The sequence below is a fragment of the Protopterus annectens genome, chromosome 5.part0, assembly GCF_019279795.1.
Source record: "Protopterus annectens isolate FY-2018-M chromosome 5.part0, PAN1.0, whole genome shotgun sequence".
NCBI lineage: Eukaryota > Metazoa > Chordata > Ceratodontiformes > Protopteridae > Protopterus > Protopterus annectens.
In genome coordinates this window covers 1,389,766,191-1,389,787,783 of record NC_056735.1, presented here as the reverse complement: position 1 = coordinate 1,389,787,783, position 21,593 = coordinate 1,389,766,191, and the positions used below count along the sequence as shown (strand labels likewise).

Below are 21,593 nucleotides of genomic sequence, written 5' to 3'. Positions count from 1 at the left end.
CAATAAGCTATCTGCCAAAACATCCCACATTGACTTAAGAGTGATTAGTCTGATTATGAAGCAAAAACAGATATGTTTCCAAACAAGAAATATCCAATGACACAACAATGGAGTAAGCCATGTGTTTCTCTGTAAACACAGGTGATGGAGAACTTACCTTTTAACAAGTTTTACACCCATAATTTTGTAATGTGAATGAAATAAATGTAAATTAAATGTCAGACGATCATTCTGTAGATGTAAAATAACATTTGTTTTCAGTTGTCTTTTTACAGATAGTAATGTACAGGAACACAGTAATCAGAGGGCATATAATAGTTTAAGAACCAATGCAAATCTAGCCAAGCTGCAATTAATGTCCCCACCTACTGAACCCCACCTGAAAAAATTACATTTCTGGGGTCCCACTGCAGTTATCCCTCAGTGAATCCAAAATGTTGTTTAGCAAAATATACTGCTGTAGTCAAGGATTTTAAGCAAGGAGACAATAAACAAGAATAAAGAACAGTACTACAAACACGGATAAAGAAACTTGCCTTGACTAATTGATTACTTTTGGCTTTGACTTTGAGCATTATGGCAATCCGAAAAAGGTACTGGGAGCACAGACTCTTTGTTAGTTTAAAAATGGGACATGCTACTGAAAAAGGAAGGAAGAGAGACAAGGAAATATTTTTGTAAGGTCTGCTGTTGCCCTGCATTGCTGCTCTGGTAACCCTTTTTTTAGCAAAAGAGAAGTCTTACCAAGTTAATGATCCTGCTTCAGCAGTGTTAAAGAGTTAATTCATAGGACAGGGCTTGTTTTCCCCACCTATAGGCAGTTTTGCAGCTGGGAGGGTCTCTGATAAAATGCATGCCATACAGACTATTGCTGGAGACAGAGGGCTTGAATTAAAATGTATTTAATGCAGGAGGACAAGAACTGGAGGAAGAAAGCCTGACAAAGTGCATTCTTCTCAACTTTCTCTCTACTAGACTGTTCTTTTGTGACTACAGTTATTTCCAAAACATTGTTACTCACTGCCTGCACTGTATTAGCTCTCCAGCTGCTGAATACGGGTGGGTTAGATCACGTGTTTCAGAAGAAGGAGAAAAGGAAAAGTTTAAGTCAGGCACTCCGCTCCCAGAGTATTCAGAACTGAGTAACAAGCTTCCCACCAGACACCTGCACAAGCTTTGCACTCCTGTTTCACAACAAACTGGGACTGTGCCTGCCTCTTGAAGATCCCAGCAAGACACTGCAGTCAATAACTAACAAAAAAAGAAAAGGGATTTTCTCAGGGCTTAAGAAACTTCACAGATAATCCGGAAAACATTTAATCCTTTGGCTTTTTAACTGCTGTCAGAAGTTATGCTACAAGATTTCTTCCTTGAGTCTCTTGGCTTTTTATGGTAATTCTGCTCTGGAGTACACCTTTTGCTGTGTACACAGAAGTGGTAAGTACAGAACTATATAACAAGTTTATTCTAACAGCTGAAATGGCTTCATTGCAACTAAACTCTCAATCAAAAGCTGGTTACTATCTCAGGAAGTTTCCCTTTCAGATAAGAAATTGCATCAATAGTACCAGTAATTGGCCAGTTTTGTTTTTAAAAGAAATCAAGGGTGTGTTTTTTCACTTAGTAACGTGAAATAAAATGTACCGGAGTTCATCATTTATGTATGCAATGAAAGTTTGTTCTCAATGACTAAGTCTTTTAGGTTAATAAATTATAAAGTCCTCCGCTCTGGTAAGGAAGAGAGAAAGTATAAATAGAAGGCAGCATAGAATCTTGTTAGGCTGAATTTGAATCTGTAAAGAATGGAAGTTTAATTAACACTGTGAATGTTTGTGGCTGTATTACACTAAAGTAAAATTGCAAGTTAGGATAAAGGGGGAAACAGGGAATAAGAAAAGTGCCGTAGTACTGATAGGCTGAATGTAGTTCTATATTGTTTGCATCTGATTCCAAAAGTAATTTGGCTATATTTTATGGCCTTGAAATAGCCAGTACTTTGACCTCTCCGTTCCTTTTTATTCAGATCTGTTAGGAGCAGGAAGGAGTGCATCACAGTAGATGAGGTGCCATATCTCACTTGAACTATCATAACTGTACCACAGTAGAAAGTATCAACAGCCAACCATAAGTGAGGAGTAGAAATTAACATTGTCAGTTTGCAAGTGATGAATTTTAAAATTTTTTTGCTGAATTTAGCAGTTGCTGGTGTTGTTTCTGCATGATAAGCAATGCAGCTTTTCAAATGAAAGGCATCTATGAAGTAAATAAATCAAAAGCTGACACCTGAAAAAAAAAAAGCTAAAAAATATATTAAAAAAACAGAAATAATGCAATTTAGTCTCTATATCTGAAACATCAGCATGATAATAAAGGTGTGTAATCTGAACGTCACTGCTCTTTGAAGCATATGTGATCAGATACTGTTACCTACATCAGATGTCATCTGTTTGCTGCTTCACTGTGCTGTTATGCTGAATTCATACAGCTTCACTTAGATGCCTGTTTATATACCAATTAATATTTACTGCAGCATTTTTGTCTATTAACAAGTTTAATCATCACATACCAAGACAGTGAACTGATACAGTGCAGACTCTTCAGCCAGAATCAGTCCAGAAGGGCATATGTAAAGGTAGTTTGTGCATATTTATGGACTACTGACATTTCAGACAAGGCTCTGAAATTGTGACTACTTAATCAGTTTCATATATCATATATAAGAGGTGCTTAGTCAACCTTGCTATTACTACTATGCAAATTACCATGTTCCCTAACTTACTTTTTTCTGCTTGGTCCCCATCTGTTTTGGTTGTGAATAAGTATGAAAATATAAACTACTATGAATATAGTGAAGAGTTAAAACATTTGGTTGAGCCATTGAAATAAAGCAAATTACATTTTTTCTGTAGAATGTGCTCCCTTTGACAAATCATTTGTGAAAAAAAGCCTAAAAAATGACAAGTTACAGGAAATGTGCTTTTGAACTATAAATAGCTGAGGAAGCAGGGTTAATTATCATTTTATATAATGTTACAAAGTTCACATTAGAGCACTATACAGTGTCATATCTAGGTAGTCTGCCTTGTTTTAGTGACCAGCCCTTGCAGAACTGATAACTGACTGTTGGCATTCACATCCAGCACTGGGTAAGCAGTAGTTTTTCTGCTAAAATGTGCCTTCATTTATGTGCCCTGATTTCTGAACAATTTCTTAAGTTCAGAAGAGGCATGTGGCTAAAAGTTAACTTAAGCATAATTAATCATTTACAGTAGACACTGCGTGAAGTTTCCTTAATGCAACACTAAAAAGGCAGGACTAGCCGTTCATGTTCAGAGTAGACATGCAGCAATCAAGCTTCAAACAGAGTTTCCAAGTTATTACTGCTGAAGAACAACTGGGAAGTGTGTTTTACGTGTGTTGTGTCTCAAAGGTGACATGGTATTTGCTTTGCACTAACAGTATACATTCATCCGAAGCTGCTGGTGTATACACTTGTCAGGTTACTACAACTTAAATGCTGTATTTTAATTTTATGTTGTGTATCATAGCCATGCATGTTCAGATATTAGAATGAATGGGCAGCTGTAAAACCAGACCTTCCAAAACCAGAACTGTTGTAGTAAATACCCAGTGTGTTCTGAAATTGGAAAGCATACATTTCAGCAACTTAATTGCAAATTTGCTGAATTTTTCTGTATACAGATCTGTTTATTTTCTGAAGACTTGCCCAGTCAGTTCTGGTAGTCAGCTGGCAGTGAGCCAAGTTTCTCCTTAAGGGGGATATTGAACTTTCTGCCTTTTGATTGTATGTTTAGAAGTACCATGGGTAGAACATTTCATTATCTGTTAACAGTGGAATCCTAACAAGCATGCCAAAGTATGTAGTAAGTTTGACAGAATGTAAAACAAGAGCTGTGGTCTTTAACATTGCCAAGGAGCATATCACTTGGTATGTTTTAGTGCACTTGTACAGAAGTCATGTTAACTATTAACTTGCAAAACAAAAATAGAATGAATTATTTGCCAGGTTAGTTCTGAATCAAAGTAATGATGTGATCAGATGGCTCCCTGTTTTAATTCTGAGACCCATAACTGCTAAGCCTAGTACAGAAAAAAAGAACAAGAAAACTGCAGGAAAGCTGTCAACTTCTACTTCAGACTTTATTAAGCAAAGCTTCTTTAACAAAGGTAAAAAGCATAAAAAGTAATTGAATAAAACAGGCAAATACAAAAGTTAAAAACAAGCATAAAATACAAAACTACATCCCTCAAAGAAATTCAAGACAATATCAGTTCTGTCATAAAATCTAGCTGCAGGCAACTCACAAAGAAAAGTCTTTAGAGATAAGCTGAAGGAAGTCAGTGATGAGATCTACTTCATACACTGAAAAATTAGACTCCACCAGTCTACATTTTGAAAGGTAAAAGAAAGCCAGAAGTTGCAAGGTGTACCTGCAGAACTACTGGTGGCCACTGGGAAGCAGAGTGCAATGTACCCCAGTGGCCACTGGGAGGCAGAGTACAATGTACTAAGAAGGGTAGTATAGTACTATAAGTTCTCTATGGTAAGAAGGACCCAACACATATAAACCTAGATATAGTAAAGTCAGCATCTTCAAGATGCTGCAGAAATGCACTGAGAACATAATGGCTTGGAATAATAAACATGGTATGATGGTAATAAACATACCATTCAGTATTCTGCCATGGAGGTTTGCAGTATTTCAAGCCAGTCAGTCTTGATGCCAGGAAATCCTAGGTGCAAAATATGGCAGTAATCAATGTGAGAAAAGATTGTTGTGTACTATAATCAATACATCAGCTTGAGGGATAAACTGCTTGAGCCTGGGAATGATTTGTAATTGGAAGCATGAAGAATTTACTATTGCTGTCACCTGGTCCATAAGTGTCAAGTCAATTATCCAGGATTACCCCAAGTTATGCAGCCTGGAAATAAATTCAGGTTTATTGTTACCATATAACATATAGGGAGGAAGACGGGCAACACAAGATGCTATCAAGGTTGCACAGATTTCCATAGTCTCAGTTCTGAGGGTGTTTAGCTTCAAATGATTTGCATCTCAGCCAAGCAGAGATGGCCACTAAGTCATTGTAGAGAGAATGCCCCATCACTATACCCTCCAAAGGGCAGACAATGTAAAGCTTTGTGTCATTAGCACAACAGTGGTATGCCAATCCTCTCCTTCTAATAAGATTCCCCCAGTGGAAGCATAAACATCATGAACATTTAAAGAATCCAAGATCAAACCCTGTGATATGTGTCACCTAAGGGATGCAGAGTCAGAAGAATTCATGCCAAAAACACACTCTGAGTAGTACAGCCAGAGAGGTAGGAGATAACCCACACTAGGACCACATGGAAATGTTGCAACAAGTTTGAATTTGCTCAATCAAGATACTATGGTCAACAATGTCAAATCCAGCACAGCATTCCAGAAAGACCAAACCTGAGTAACATTACTGCTTTGTAGCCATCAGAAGATGGCTAACAACATGAGTGAGAGCTGTTTCAGTTCTATGTTGAGAGAAGAACCAGACAGATAAGTGTCCATGAGCTCATAGATAACTTTCTCATTAAGCTTTCTGAGAAGAGAAAGATGGCAAATTGGGCAGAAAGTTTCAAGAACACATGTATATAAAGATGATTTCCTGAGGACTGGGGTAACTAAGGATTCTATCGAAACTACTGGAAAAAACAAATGCCAATGACAATACCAATATCTGACAAATACTTTCACCATTCATATCAACACTGGCCTGAAACAGCCTTGCTGGGCATGAGAACAACATACATGTTGTAGGGGACAAGTGTGGGATGACAGTGAGGAGCTCATCATAATTGGGATCATTAAACACCATCCAGCAAATCAAGAATTAATCTCACCATTGTCCACAGCAACACTGATGGAATCAGGAGGTGGAAAATTTGACCCGATAGTGGCAGTATTGCCAGTGAAAAACTGAGCAGCCATTTCACATATGTGGAAAGATAAAGCTCAAAAAGTGCTGAGACAGGCACGGTTACAAACCTTGTCCATCAGTCAGAAGAGTCTGGCTAGCCAGTTTGCTGCTGCAACTGCAGTCATCTCACTGGGCAAGGAAGCCAACTCTTACAAAAGATCTCAGACTGGGTGTACGTCATAGTGCTCATCCGGTTCCAGTATGTTACTCCACATTCAAACTTACTGCCAATGCCATTCTAACTTTCATCCTGGTTATCAAAATGAGTGAGTGGAGCTATAAGACATACCATATTTTCATGTATTTTCAACAAGACTGGGCCATACAATTTGGGACATAGCTTATCAAGAGGCAGAAATAAGGTCTCATTGCAATCACGTATTAATGCATCAAGACAGCTGGTATCATCCATAGGAAGGACCTGATGGAGCATAGCTGACAACATATCAGAAGTACTATGAGTAACAGAATGCCATCCTCTTAGTTAAGGATAAATATGACTAACATATGGTAGCTTTAGGCCAAAGAAGAAAAAGTAGTGGTCAGACCATGAGAATGGCTCTACCCCCAAGTTGCAGGGCCTCACATCCAATAGGAAAATTAAGTCCAAAGTGTCCAAAGTACAACCAAATTTATGCACTATAGAGGTAAGATCCTAAGCTAACCCAAAGTCCTTCTTAAAACAGCTAAACCAAAAGCTAGGTACAGAAGTAGAAAAATCATCTCATGGCCACAAATAGTAATTATTTCATAAATGGATATTAATGCAGTAACAGTAATAAATGGGAGTCTAAATAAATGTGTTAATAAAAGTGTAAACATTTTGCAAAACAGTTAAAAGAAGAGTTAATTACGTGCTGTGATTGACAGAAAGCAAAACTATGCAAGTTAAAATCTATGATATACAGTCTGGCAACAGCCAGCATATGATAAAAATAATAATGTTGTTGTTGTTGTTGTGTCTTTCGTCATTTCCTGGTTAGGGGTTGCTACAGCGGAACTCCGGTCCGTTAAAGATTGGCAGTAGATTTTTACGTGCCGAGTTGCCCGCCCTGACACACAACCTTCAACGAAGGTACACCCATTCACGCATGTCTCCACACAGAAGACACTCTGAGAATCGAACAGGACAACGTCTTACTGTGAGGCGAAAATGCTACCACAGTCTGATAAAAATAATAATAATCCAGTAAAATAAAAGCCAGGACAGCCACGCAATGATGCTGAAATAAAGGTGCAAAAACTAAAGCTAGCTGAGTGAATGCCAAAACTAGTTATATTCCTTTAAAGTCATTTGGTCAGGGTAAAGGATGGAACTTTCTTGGGTGGCGTAAGCCAGGGAACTTTGTTGGCTAGGCTTACGTAGGCCCTCGGGCCGATAGCCTAGTACCTACCTATGAACCTATGAACTCAAAACTCCTGAGGTTGCTGACAAGTAAAGAAAGGAATACATCCCTGTGAATGAGATGTATCCAGTTTCTTCTCCCTTTGTAACACTGTAACATGCTGTCAGATATAATTTCCAAAATTGCAGACTACATATTCAGTAGACTCTTTGTCAGAGTTTTTCGTTTATTTCCATTTGAGTTTGTAGTTTGTATTTTGCTTCATTACTGCCATGTGTCAGGCATTGTTATGTAGAATATTTTTAAGCTACCCACCCTGACCTAAAGGGTCTTGTAAATGACAAGCATGGTATGCCCTTCAGTCAGGAAAGACCACCATTACAGACAATAATTTTGCTCCATTTTTTACTCTGTCCTTAGACATACCTCAGAAAATGTTATACATTTAGAAGGACAAAATGCTTCATCTTTCTCTGTAGTTTATGGCACATATAAGCTCCAGGCACTCACGGCTGTATGACGACTCAAAACATTCAAGCAACTTTTCTAGAACAAACAGGTTGCACTTGCATTTGCAGTCTTCATACCATACCTCTAAACTCTCCAAATTTTCACAGAATGTCCAGATTTTTGCCTCATATTTTTGGTCTGTTTCTCATAAAATTTGTGGTTTCCTACAAATCACTGAGGAGTGAAGTCACTAAATAATATTATGCATTTGAGTTTCAGGCTTTAAATCCTTCAGAAAATACATGCTAATACAAGTCCTGTTATTCTAGCAACTTTTTAAGTTTATAAGAGCAATATTTAAACTCTGTCCTTATTTTTGAGTATTTGTTCCACACTGTTCTAGGTATTTGTCCAGATTACTTGTTGAGAGATATGATTCACACCCTATGTTTACAAGACATCTCTTATGAGTCGCACCCTGGGCTTACAAGACATCTCTTATGATTCACATCCCATGCTTACAAGACATCTCTAGCAGAAAATGAAAACAAATTCTGCTGCTGTGTATCTTTGTTTACTAAACTGTTTGAGAAAGATACCATCAGACCTAGGCCAGACATGAAGCTATGTGATCTCTGCTCCTCCTTGTCTCTAGGGGCCATAATTGCTTCCTATGTGATTGCATTTTGTGTATGTGATTTGCAGAATTAGAACACCAAACTTCAGATAATCATTCCTGCATCTTTTTCAGATTTACTCCTTTAAGTTAGCAGAAGCAACAGGCTGTTGACCAGAAGTAGTTGGTAGTTGGCAGTGAGCAGACACATCCATATATAGTGTGTAGCAGGTTAGCACATTCCATAAAGCAGCACGCTAAAGCCATATAACAAGGAAGAACAATTTATAAGCTAGGATTCTTCCACTTTCCATAGGACAGTGTTAGAAAAAGTGCATTTTGGGGTTAGATCAATATGTTTCTCTCCTTCAGCTGGTTGCAATATGGTCTTTCACTCTGCAGAGGGGAGTATCCCATACTGTAGATCCCCATTAAACATACTGTGTAAACAGTTAGTGTGTACAAACCATGCGTGGTGTCACTAAAACAAAAAGAGGAATGACAATGGCATGTTAAATTCTTCTGTCCCAGCACTAATGATACTACAAATGGGTACATCACCCCTCTGCTTTATACTCAAAACTTACCTCACAACTGATTAGGATCATAGGAATTAAAAAACAAGCAAGTCTAGAGACCATATTTGCCTTGCTGATACCCACATCCCCATGATCTTCCACCTTCTTCGAGGAGGGAAAAAGAGATCAGGCAGGGAATGAATTTCTGTTGGCCCATCCACTTGTCAGTGTTTGCCTTTCAGGACAGGAGGGCATCACTACATTTTACATGTAAGGATAATTAACAGGAAATGGTAAGAAATATACAGGATGTTGCAATCAAGTGATTAGGAAAAAATGGGCCTCTTCTCTTGTGTTGGAAGTTACCATCTTAGATGTGATGATGTATGACTCAAGGCTACATCTGTTGCAGCTGAAATTTTGGAATTGCAAGCTGTAGCACATGCAGTCATGGCACCGATGTGTAGGCAAACTTTGATAAAGAACATTAGTACCCTATTCTGTACCATACACACAAAAGATACATCGGATGGAACCTATGCGTATATTGGCCAAAGATCTCAGCTGTACCATTACAATTGATCTGTTCTTTGTTTTTCTGATTCCATAATGAGCACAATTACCATGTCTGTACTGAGTACAGGAATGGATACGATTAATTCAGATTACTCCTGACATACCTATAGAACAGGTAACACCTGGTCAAAAAAGTACAAATAATTTTTCCAGCCATAAACAAAATAACAAATTATGTCCTATTAATTAACACTTTCAGGTTTTTCAACAAGCATTCAGAATAGCCAATGTTTAAAGAAAACAAGAAGCATTAAACAGAAAAAATAACCTACCCAGTGTCTGTCCAGAAAATGTGGGAACACTCAACATCCTTCAGTGTTCCTCTTTCCCCTAGAGGAATGCAAGGAAATGATTCATGACCTCTTGGAGGGTGGACAACTATTTATTCCCCTTGGTGCAGTGCACACAATTGGAACAAACTTTTCATTAGGGTCATTACATGCTGCCTTTTTCTGCCATATTTTGTGGGAATCACTTTTATAAGCCTAAGTAACTCAAATATCCTGGGACTTTTGAAAATAATGAACAGCCAGTGAATAAACTTCATTCAGATACCAGTCAGAATTATGAATTCCTTTTAGTTTAAAGCATATTACCCAGATTATGCAAAGAAGTTTGGAAGTTTAGGAGCTGAAATTGAATACCTCAGACTAGCAGGATTACAACAGCACATCTCATTAGTAGCTGACAGTTCACAGCAGTTCTTTCTTAGAACAGTTATTTCATACTACTTTATTATTCCATGATAGCAACGTGTGTGTGTGTGTGTGTGTGTGTGTGTGTGTGTGTGTGTGTGTGTGTGTGTGTGTGTGTGTGTGTGTGTGTGTGTGTGTGTGTGTGTGTGCGCGCGCACACACACACACGTGTATGATTTTTATTTTTTTTAAGTGCTCACTGCTTCCCTCTGCTGGTGAAAAATAAGCACTCAAATACAAGCATGTGTGTGTGTGTGTGTGTGTGTGTGTGTGTGTGTGTGTGTGTGTGTTCACAAAAGCACAGATACACAGGTACTTGGATATTACAGACAGGAGATGCAGATCATTTTTCCTAGGTGAAGTTACTACATTCCTCAGGTTTCCTGCTCAGATTTCCAGTGTGAGGATTCCTATGGACCCCCACTAGTTTCTGCCATTTACCTCACTTAAATGTAATTTATATCACTGTTTAAGCATACATTTTTTATCACTGTGCAGTTTGTTCTTTCGTCAAATCAGTGAAGAGTCACGACAGGTCCCTCAAAACCACGATGCCATCCGATACTCTGTACTGTTCTTCCCGCCTTTGGTTTCATTTTTGCCTGAATGAGCAGATCTTGTTCATCTTCCCTTGTTATTCTTTCTAAGAACTTGCCATAATGTTTTATTGTACTTGTTCTTAGTCTTTTAAGGGTCCTCTAAAGCAGTAAGATCATCTCCGACCATTATTAGTGATATAGTTTGTTCTTCCTTAAAATACTTTACCTCTGACAATCTAAGTTTCATCCGAAGGTACTTCATGCTCAGTAACCCTGAGATCATCTCAGCCTTCTGTAAATTCCATATTTCTTCTCATTTGAAGATCACATCAGTGGGGAATACAACCACAGATGACCAGCAAACTTACATAGTTTCCTAATGTCTGTGTCCAGAAATGAGGAGACTGAGCACCCCCTACAATTACTGAATCCTAAGTCTCTTCTTAATAACTAGAAAAAACTGAAACTATAAATACCTCAGACTTCAGCAATCCTATCTACAAGTCAATCCTTGAGATTCTGGAATGTTGCAATTGGTAATAACAAGTCCACTAGTCATTTCTCCATTAACATCTGTCATAATGCTGCCATCTTGCCGAAGATTATGCCCTGTCCTTCTGTCTAGCACTGTTTTACATATTATGGTCCCAGTACTACTGCCAAACCCTTAATGCCTTCTTTCGTCTTCAGAACGACTGGTCAAATTGCAGAGCTCAGCTCACTTCTTAGATTACCAAATACCATCTCACCTGACAGTGACAACCTTCCTCCTAGATCTCTGAAAATCTGCACCACCCACTATGTTATCAAGGCCCCTCACTCACCTCCTAGTTATTTTCTTACTCATGCTCTTCTTCTATCTTTCTGGGAGGAAGCAAACATTGTCCATCTTTCTGAAACGACAACCTCACATATTTAGGCCTAATTATTAATATCAGCTCTTGCAAAGATCCAGAAAATGTAACCTTTCCATTTACAGAAATATATTACTGAATATGACATTGTGGTACTGTAGCCAGGTATCAAAGTCATAATACCATGATAGCTGCTTGGCTTCTCTGCAACAAGATTCCCAGAGGCAGTTGCTGCCCCATAGTTTATCCCACTGGGACAAACCCGTATTCAAATGCTGTCACACTTGCAAAGTGTGGACACTTTTAGTGAGGGATCATTTCTGTCTGCACTCTGTCCATGGAGAACAGTGTTTTCTTACAGCAATGTCTTACTCCATTGTGTAAGAACTCTTATGAAAAGAAAAAAGGCATTGGTGCTCCACAACAACATTCCTTCCATGCTCCATGGTGCATGACCTTTGTGAATAGCACCTGAATAACAGGATGTCTTTCCCCCAATGGACAACATCAGTGAATTATCCTTAGAAGACCATACTGCCTTCTAGTTAATGAAAGGGCTTTCCTGTCCATCAGTCTTGGTCTTTAAACTTTAAACTGTACTTTAACCACTGATCACCCTTAGCAGGCTTTTGCAGCTCCCTGTCCGGCAGTTCTGGCACCTAAAATCCGAAATTTGCAACCAATTTTGCAGTTAGCCTCACTTGTCCAAGAATGCATTTCAAAATAAGGGAAGATGTCTTTCTTGCCCTGCATTCATTTACATAGTTTGACCTTCTTCACAATCAAAACCAATTCATTTTATAGTGTTAATTCAGGTCTATATTATAAACTCGAAATCTTAAAAGACCGAATGCTCTTTTATCGAGCTGTAAACATCGAAACCACTAAATAGCGAAGACACAGAACAGCAATTTTATTCCCAGGGAAAATAATCACTGGGCCATTTTCAGGACTTTGACATTTCCTCCACTGTGGTGCAATCTCAGAGTTGGTATATTTAAGTAGGGGGGGGTGTGGTGGGGGAAGCCCCCACTTTATTTTGTGTTTGCATTTGTTTTTTTTTTGTTTGTTTTTTTTTTTTTGCGGAGCAGCAATTTTTTTTAAAACCACATTCGCTCTTTTAAGCTTTCGACCTTATAATATAGACCCTGTTAATTTTCAGTTTCTGTCTTTGTTAGTCTCTCTCAAAGCACATAAAACTCCTTGAATTTCCCCTACGTCAGAAATTGTGCAGCACTATACAGAACCTGACTGACCCATCCAAACAACACAAACACAAGCTCTTGCAATATATATATTTTATTATTTATTTGCAATCAAATATTCACACTCATTGTCTATTATTTTTCTGTGTTTTAGTCTAATCTCACATTAAATAATATTGAACATTTATGTATCTTCTTTTCTTTCGGCTTTTCCGATTAGGGGTCACCACAGCGGAACCATAGCCCACAGAACAATTGGCAGTGGAGTTTTTACTGTGTCGAGTTGCCAGCCCGGTTGCTAACCTTCCACAGAAGGCACACATGCACATGAATACCATAAAATACAATGCAATACAATACAATACAGACTCACCACCCTAAACAGTCTTTCACTTCACTTTCTGAAAACCAAGCTGCAGTTCCATTATTTTTCTTAAAATATCTTATTAGTTTAATTTCCACAACATCACATATTTCCTCAATGCCAAGCATGCCCATAAAAAGGGAATCCATGTTGCCTTACATATACATGTTGTATTTCCATGTCTATGGTTGTATTCATTTATTAATGGGCCTAATTTTTTGTTTCTTATCATAAGCTAAGCTTTTTGTAACATTTTGTAGGTGAGAGGGACCAAATGCCATGTATTTTGTCTTACTTGAATTTATTGTCATTTTATTCCCTTCCATCTACTGGCATAAATTGTCCAAGCATCTCTGTAATTCTTCCTGGTCCTCTCTGTTTATGATATACTTCCCTAACTTTAAATCAACAGCATACCCTGGAACAGCTACTCTGCACACCCACCACCCATCCATTCACAAAGCTTTTTCCCCCATTTTTTGCACATGGGGTCAGGGTGTCACTTCAGTAGTAACAAACATCTAGAGCAAAGGTTCACACTCCAGGGTGGCTAGCCCTGCCATGATAGTTCTTCCACATCACACACTCACACCTATGTCCAGTTTAGAGAGTCTAATCCACCTACCACACATCTCTGGAATGTGGAAGGAAACTGGAGCACCCGGAGGAAACCCACGCAAACTCAGGGAGAACATGCAGACTCCACAAAGAAGGCCCCCAGCTGAAAATCGAACTGAGGAACCTCTTCCTGTAATGTGACTATGCGACAATGCTATCTGTTGCAACAATGTTTATTTACTTATTCATTTATTTATTTATATTTATTTACCACAGTGGTGCACTGATCTCAGTGGACCATTTGTGGCACAACCTAGGTGAATAGGATCACATAAGAAATTAACAAAATATATTTACAGATAAAAAGATATGCTTGAAACATATACATATTTCCAGATGCAAAAATATGCTACAACATTTAGTTCAAGAAGCAGTTTACAAACTCAAAACATGGATGGAAAAATGGAATTATGCTTAGCAGAGCTTTTTGGATAAGATGTAGTCATAATGACTGAGATAACTTATGCTATAGGGCTAGCAGCTTATCATTATATAGAGAGGTATGTAAACATAACTTTAATTTTCCTCATGTCACTTCATAGCATCTATCATGCTTTGTAACCCAATGGCAGCTGTGGCGTAGTGTCCATACTTCTCAGAAACCCTATCACCTGTAGACAGATTCCCAGAAAACATCAAAAGGAACTTAACAAATTTCAAATCACACAAAACAAAATCAACTATTAGTTTATTGCCTGTTACAGAACACCTTCTATTACCTTGGAAGTAAATGTCAGGTTCCTAAATGTCATGTATAAACTCACCATAAATAAGATCTCTATCATTCTGGGAGACTATCTATCTGTCAATTAACTGGAGTACCTAAAGCTCCAAATTAGAATATGCACAGAAGTTTTCAGTTTCTAATAAATAAACATTCACTGGACCAGATTGCTCCTAGCCAGGCTAGTGAGCAAAGTATTCTTGTCCTGATGCTTACAAATGCAGTGCCCACATGCACAGCTCCAATTAAGTCAGTCCATAAACTGGTAACCTTTTCCTTCAGACTATCTAACTCCACTTCTGTGCTGCTCTTCTGTACCATGGGTGCAAATATCGTTGACCTAGTCCTCACAAACGCAAGGGAATGATGCACTCTCTGTAGTGTAAAGTCCTCAGTCATCAGGCTGAATCACAAAGCTGCCTCCTTTGAAATAAATATTAAGCCCAGCACCTGGGCTAACTCCAGAACATTTATAAACTATTCCAAGGCCAACTACATCCTAATAAGCAATAGTCTAGCAAGATTTCAAACACGCCAAAGTGGGAGGTTGGCATAATGGTTAAGGTGTTTGTTGTACAGATGCAAGGTGCAGGGTTTGATTCTCACATGTGGTAATTGACTAAACTTAAAATAGCTCACAAGGGCAGTTAGCCTAGTGCTAATGAACTATACAAGCAGAAGCTTACATTTACATCTATGGGCCCCAGGGCCATTAACCTAGTAACCTGAGAACACAGCTAGCTGTCTATGTGGAATTGTTCACAAAAACCCTGAACACTCATGTAAATAGCTGCATAAAGGCAGCAGTACTAACCTGAAATGAACACAGAGCAACCTTGAAAATGAGCTGCCCTGGTGGAATGCCAGTATTAATAGGCTGTATGACAGAAAGTCATGTCCAAAAATAGAAAGAGTGTTGCCCAGCAGGGAAAATCTCCCTCATCAATCTAAACAAGCAAATCAGGGGACTAATGAAATCCACCAAAGCCAAATTTGAGATAAGAGCATCCTACCAGACTAAGGACAACCATATGGCTTCCTTTAATTATGTCCACAACCTTAAAGGCAACACCCAACAATGTGTCGAACTAGTGGTGAACGGAACCACCTATATATAGCAAATAAACTGGCTAATATATTTAACTCCAATTTTAACTCCCAATCATGTCCAGTCACACCCCCCAGAAATACTCTCCATTATTTCTCCATCAGCTATCACTAGGGAGCAGTTCCTCGCTGTGCTGTCTAAGGCCCCACTAACATACCTGGATACCTGCTGAATAGCATAAAATGTGACCTGGAAAACTCGGTAGTCTCTCTATTTAATTATAGCTTCCAGATAGACTTCATGCCAAAAGAATGGAGGACTGTCTGCAATGGCATCATGGATCTGATAAATAATGGCATAGGAAATTTACAGATTCTGAACCCTACCAGTTTGGTTTTGTTATGGGCAGGTCATGCCTGCATAATTTGTTTGACTTCTTCAAGAAGGTCACTAAAGCTATGGACAAGAGCAGAACACTTTACACTGCTTACCTCAACGTGGTCAAGGCATTTGTCACAATACCTCATTCAGGCATTGTCAATAAACTTACAAAGTTAGGCATAAGTCTATGTCTCCTGATGCATAGCCAGTTTGCTCAGTGATAGGACACTAAAAGTTAGAATAGGGGAACCAACCTCCACAAAGAGGCCAGTCACTAGTGGAGTCCCACAGGGATCAGTGCTGGGGCCTCTGGCTGACCAAGTCTGCAGACAACTGCAAATCTAGCAAACCAAGCATGGTTATTGAATCCCCTAAAGACACATATACTCTTCAAGAGTGCCTGATACAGACAAACAGGTGCTAGAGCTATGGACTAAAACTCAATGTGAAAAAATATATAAAATACTGCCCTCAGGAAAGATTCCCACCCTGAAAATTACCATATTGATAATACACCCCTAAAAGTAGACCCGGAGGTCAGGGATCTGGGAACACATGTTAACGGTAACTTGACCTTTGACCACTATGTGGCTACTGTAGTAAGAAAATCATTCTATGTTGCACAGCTTATAATTAAGGGAATGGCATCCTGTTCCAGGGAGTACAACTCACCCTTCAGCATGTACCTGATCAAGCACTTGCAACAGCTTGAGAGACCACCAAGGTTTCTCACAAAAAGAATACAGAGATTAAACAACAAATCCTATGCAGACCCTCTGCCAAGCCAGTTCCTGCAGACTGTAGCATGGTGAAATATGCCTAGCCTATAAGGCATCCACTGATCACATACTAATGGATCTGTTGCACATCTGCAAAACAAGTAGAACCAGAAATACCCAATATAAGGACCTAAACCCAGTGTGTTACAAACAGGATATGTAGGAGGAAGAGATATGTGTTTCAAAAATAACCCCTTTACTGGAACAGGGTTCCCATCCATGTGAAGTAAAGCTTATTCCTAACCTATTCAAACATAACATGGAACAATGGATGAGAAATTGCAAATTCATTCCTGATTTGGCACCTATGTCCCTAATGGACATGGGCATCCTGTGAACACTCGATGCATACAAGCCCACATCATAAAATATTTTGGTAAATTTGGGGAAAGCTTGGCTAGGCTTAAAATGGCCCTTGAGCTTATAGCCTAGTAAACACCAATGAACCTATTAAACTATACTACCAGTAAAATGTATTGGCTGGAATGCTTGTGTCAGAAATGTATAAACCACAAATATATGGTCCCATGATTTAATCCTGAGGAAATCTACTGCCATAACCCATGACCCATTGTAAACAAGGCTCATATTCCATTTGTCATTTCCTATCATGTAGCCAAGCAGTTATCAAATTTATCAGTTGCCCTGAAGAACCCAATTTAAGAAGTTTACCAATCTGTTCTTTATAATATACCTTATCAAAGCTAAGGTAAAACTCAAAAATATGATACATCCAAAGTGTCACATAGCTCACAACACCAGTGTGCCACCCAGCAACAGCCCCTAAGGCAAGACAACGTACCTAACACTTTAGTAATAGGTGACTCTATAGTCCAGCACACTGATACCACACTCACCAGGTTGAACAAGGAGAAAATTACAGTCAGCTGCCTATTGGGTGCCAGGATCCTCCACATAACGCATGCACTCAAGTCACTCCACAACAAGTACAAATATGATTCTGTCATTGTCCATGTTGGAGTGAATGACTTGAGACGTACCTCCCTGGACTAAATGAAAAGAGACATGGAAGAGCTCTCAGATCATGTGGCCCAGGCAGGTATGACCCTAGTCCTGAGTAGCATCCTGCCTTCGCCCAGAATGATACCACAATATAAGGACAAAATGATTGATTTCAACAATTGGCTAAGCTTCTGGTGTCATTCAAAGGGGATCCAGTATCTGTCTGCCTGGGACGACATGATCGACAGACCACGATGCTTTGCCAGAGATGGTCTGCACCTGTCATCCCTAGGATTCAGGTTACTGGCTAAGGCTCTTGCCACCCCTTTAGTACCTTGTTTAGGCAAAGTTCAAAGGACAAATTCTCCACTGTGACAGGTACAAGCATGCAAAATCTGAAGATAATGCCACTCAATGCTAGAAGTCTAAACCTCAAAATGCACTCTCTCGAGGCACTCCTAAAAATGGAAAACATCGATATCTGTGCAGTAACTGAGACCTGGTTCAAGGCTCCAGAGAGCACCCCTGCAATACCAGGCTACAACTCTTACCACACTTTTCAGCCACCAAACCAGGACTGAAACACTAAAGGTGGAGGAGTGTCCATATTCACCAAGGATATTCACACCACCAGGCTAGTTGCCCAACACAATGCATCTGAAATTCTCCTGGTGCAACTAACACTAGGTAAGACTGTAATCCAAATTGTAGCTTGCTACAGATCCCCCACCATGCCCCAAGATTCTCACTACACCTTTCTAAACATACTGGAAAATATTAAGATAGAATCAAACACCCTAAGACTGGGTGATTTTTAACTACCCTGCCATGAACTGGGAAAACTACTCGTGTACCAACACTTTTGCTCAACAGTTCTTGGAATTCATAAATTCCAATGCCCTGGATCAAGTAATCCATAGTCCCACCAGGGGCTCCAATATCCTAGACCTGGTCATTACCTACATGGGAAATCGATGCTCCACACCTATGGTCACCCCCTCGTTAGTCAGGTCTGACCGTAAGCTAATCACCCTTAACATCCACATCCCACCCCCACCCCCCAGTAAAGAAACCTTCATAAAAAACTTCTCCAAAGCCAACTTCATGTTACTCAAGTCAGAAGTGACAAACTTCATGACACCCATGCAGACGGGAACTGAAAGTTCAACTGCTGAATCTTACACTAAGGCACTGTAAGAGCACATCCACACATGCATGAATCGTGCCATCCCAAACAGAACCAAGATACTCTCCTCAAAAAAAGAAGGCCAATCTGGTGGTCCCTGCCATAAACAAACTTTACAACAAAAGGAAGAAACTGTTGCAGAAAAGAGGAAAATCCCAGGATGCAAAAACTCCCTTACCAGCCTCAGTAAGAAACTGAGATCCCTCATAAAATCCTCCAAAGCTAGTTACGAAAATAAAATTGCCAAAGATTCCAAAGACAACCACAAGGCATTCTATAACTATGTCAAGAATCTAAATGGCAATGCTCAGATCTGCTCTGAGCTAAAACAGAATGGCATTAAATATACTGATCCCAAGGATATTGCTAATATCCTGGCAGATCGATTCAGTGCCAACTTCACCCCCCCTCTCACCCCCTAAACAGTCCATTTCAATACCGGAAGATTGCCACATTCCAGTAATAACTGCCACACAGGTAAAAATCGCACTCTCCAAAGCTAAGAATACAGCATCCATGAGACCCGATGACATCCCGGGCTGTGTACTACATGAACTACAATATGAACTGGCACCTCACCTAAGTGTCCATGTTTAATCATAGCCTCACCTCAGGTTTCATGCCCACTGAGTGGCGCATAGCTATAGTTATCCCACTCCACAAGGGGGGATCCACCTTGGATCCCGGAAACTACCATACCATCAGTCTGACGAGCCTTATCTGCAAGGCCATGGAGCGTATTATCATGGAACTTATAAACAAAGACACTGGCAACCTTCAAACACTGGACCCCACAAAGTTTGGGTTCGTGAAGGTCCGATCTTGTCTCCTGAACCTGATTGACTTCTTTGAATCAAGTCTTCAGAGCGATGGACAAGGGTAAGGTGGTCCACACAGCCTATCTAGACATCCCTAAGGCTTTTGACACAATCCCCTACTCTGGAATCATAGATAAACTTACTAAGCTGGGCATTAATCCCTACATCACCCAATGGGTTGCCAACTGGCTTACTGATAGAACCCACACTGTAAAAGTAGCCGACTCCAAATCCAGCTCCAGATAAGTGACAACTGGAGTACCTCAGGGTTCAGTCCTGGGACTGCTCTTGTTTGGCATCTACTTCTCTGAAGTACAGCCCAACACTAAGGGACTCTGGCTAACAAAGTTCGCAGATGACTGCAAACTGGGAGCCATTACTGAATCCCCAAATGATGTGGATACTCTACAAAAGGGCCTTACAGAAACTGACGCTTGGTGCCAGAGCCATGGGCTCAAGCTCAATGCCAAGAAATGTATAGTTATCCCCTTTGGGAAAAAACATGCACCCATGAATTACCACATAGGTGGCAGTACACTAAACACCGAAAGTGTGATAAGAGACTTAAGGACACAGGTGGACAGTGGTCTCACCTTCGATAACCACATCACCACAACAGTCAGGAAATCCTATGTGGCACACCTCATCACTAAGGGCTTTTCATCCAGAAATAAATGAGGTCATTGTCCCACTGTACTCCTCCCTCATTAGACCCATTATAGAATACAATGCCCCATTTGGTATGTACCTCTCAAGACATCTGCAACAACTGGAAAGGTCGCAGAAATACCTCACTAAAAGAATCACAGGTCTAAAGCAGATGCCCTATGCTGACCGCCTTAAACTCCAGCTATACTCTGTTGCATATCATCTACTCAGAGGCAATCTCTGTTTAACATACAAGGCCATGTCAAACCCAGAGCTGTTGGACATGCTACACTTAAAGAAATCCCAATCCCTCAGAGTCACATGATCCAGGGATCTAAACCTTGTCATCACAATAAACAAAACATGCTGGAGGGATAGGTTCCTGACCCAGAGACTCCCCAGACTCTGGAATACACTGCCCATACATGTCAAGCAGAGTGCCTCTTTAGCCCTCTTCAAAAGGAACCTTGATGATTGGATGGGAGAAAGGAAATTCAACCCGCGGATCATGTCAGTCACCCTGCTAGACTGGGGTCCAGGGAAGTAAATAGTGTGGGAAGAAATAGCCAGGGAATTGTTATGGCTAGGGTTGTATAGACCCTAGGGCTGATAGCCTAGTACCAACTTATGAACCTATAGTACCAACTTATGAACCTATATTACTATACATAAGATGAGTACAAGCAATAGTTGACCTATCTCTTGTCTATGCATGGAGATGAATAGCTGTCAAACTCAAGTTCTGTAGCTCCCCTAACAGTTTATTAACTAGCGGTCTCTTTCCATGAATTTCCTTGGATACAAGGCTGATTGGCCTGTATTTTTTAATCTTATCCCAGGGACCAATACCCTTATAGATTGACTTGATGATGGCTACCTTCCAGTCTCCTGGAACCACCGCTGATGTATAACTACCCTTATGGATGTGAGTCAGAGGCTTGGCCAACACTTTCTTTATAATTTTTAAGTCTCTGATTTTCACTGTCTAGACCAAAAGTAATTTTCTTCCATCAGTTCTTGCATATATGAACTGGAAACTGCAGAACCATACTGTTTCACTAAAACAATTGTAAAAATAGACCAGCAATATTGGCAACGTCCTTGATCTTATTACTTTCTGTGAAATAGTCATTTGTTCCCTCTGGACCTTTGTCTCTCCTGATATATTTTAAAAACAAACTTGTTATTCTCATGCTTTTTCCTTGTAATGCAGTGGTATTTTTTAACACTGCAGTTAATCCTCTTACGTAGTTTGTTAATGAGGTCCTAATCATTTTTATTCT

At 39.7% G+C, this 21,593-nt stretch overlaps 1 protein-coding gene across 1 annotated transcript in view; it reads left to right on the top strand.

Annotated features, from left to right (window-relative positions):
- Window positions 1–910: 910 nt before the first annotated feature.
- The window catches only part of LOC122801691 (serine protease 23-like), a 258,329-nt gene continuing 237,646 nt past the window's right edge, over window positions 911–21,593 (top strand). Inside the window, exon 1 of the mRNA XM_044071203.1 lies at window positions 911–1,437. The gene's annotated coding sequence lies outside the window, so the exon portion shown is untranslated. The remainder of the gene's footprint in view (window positions 1,438–21,593) is intronic.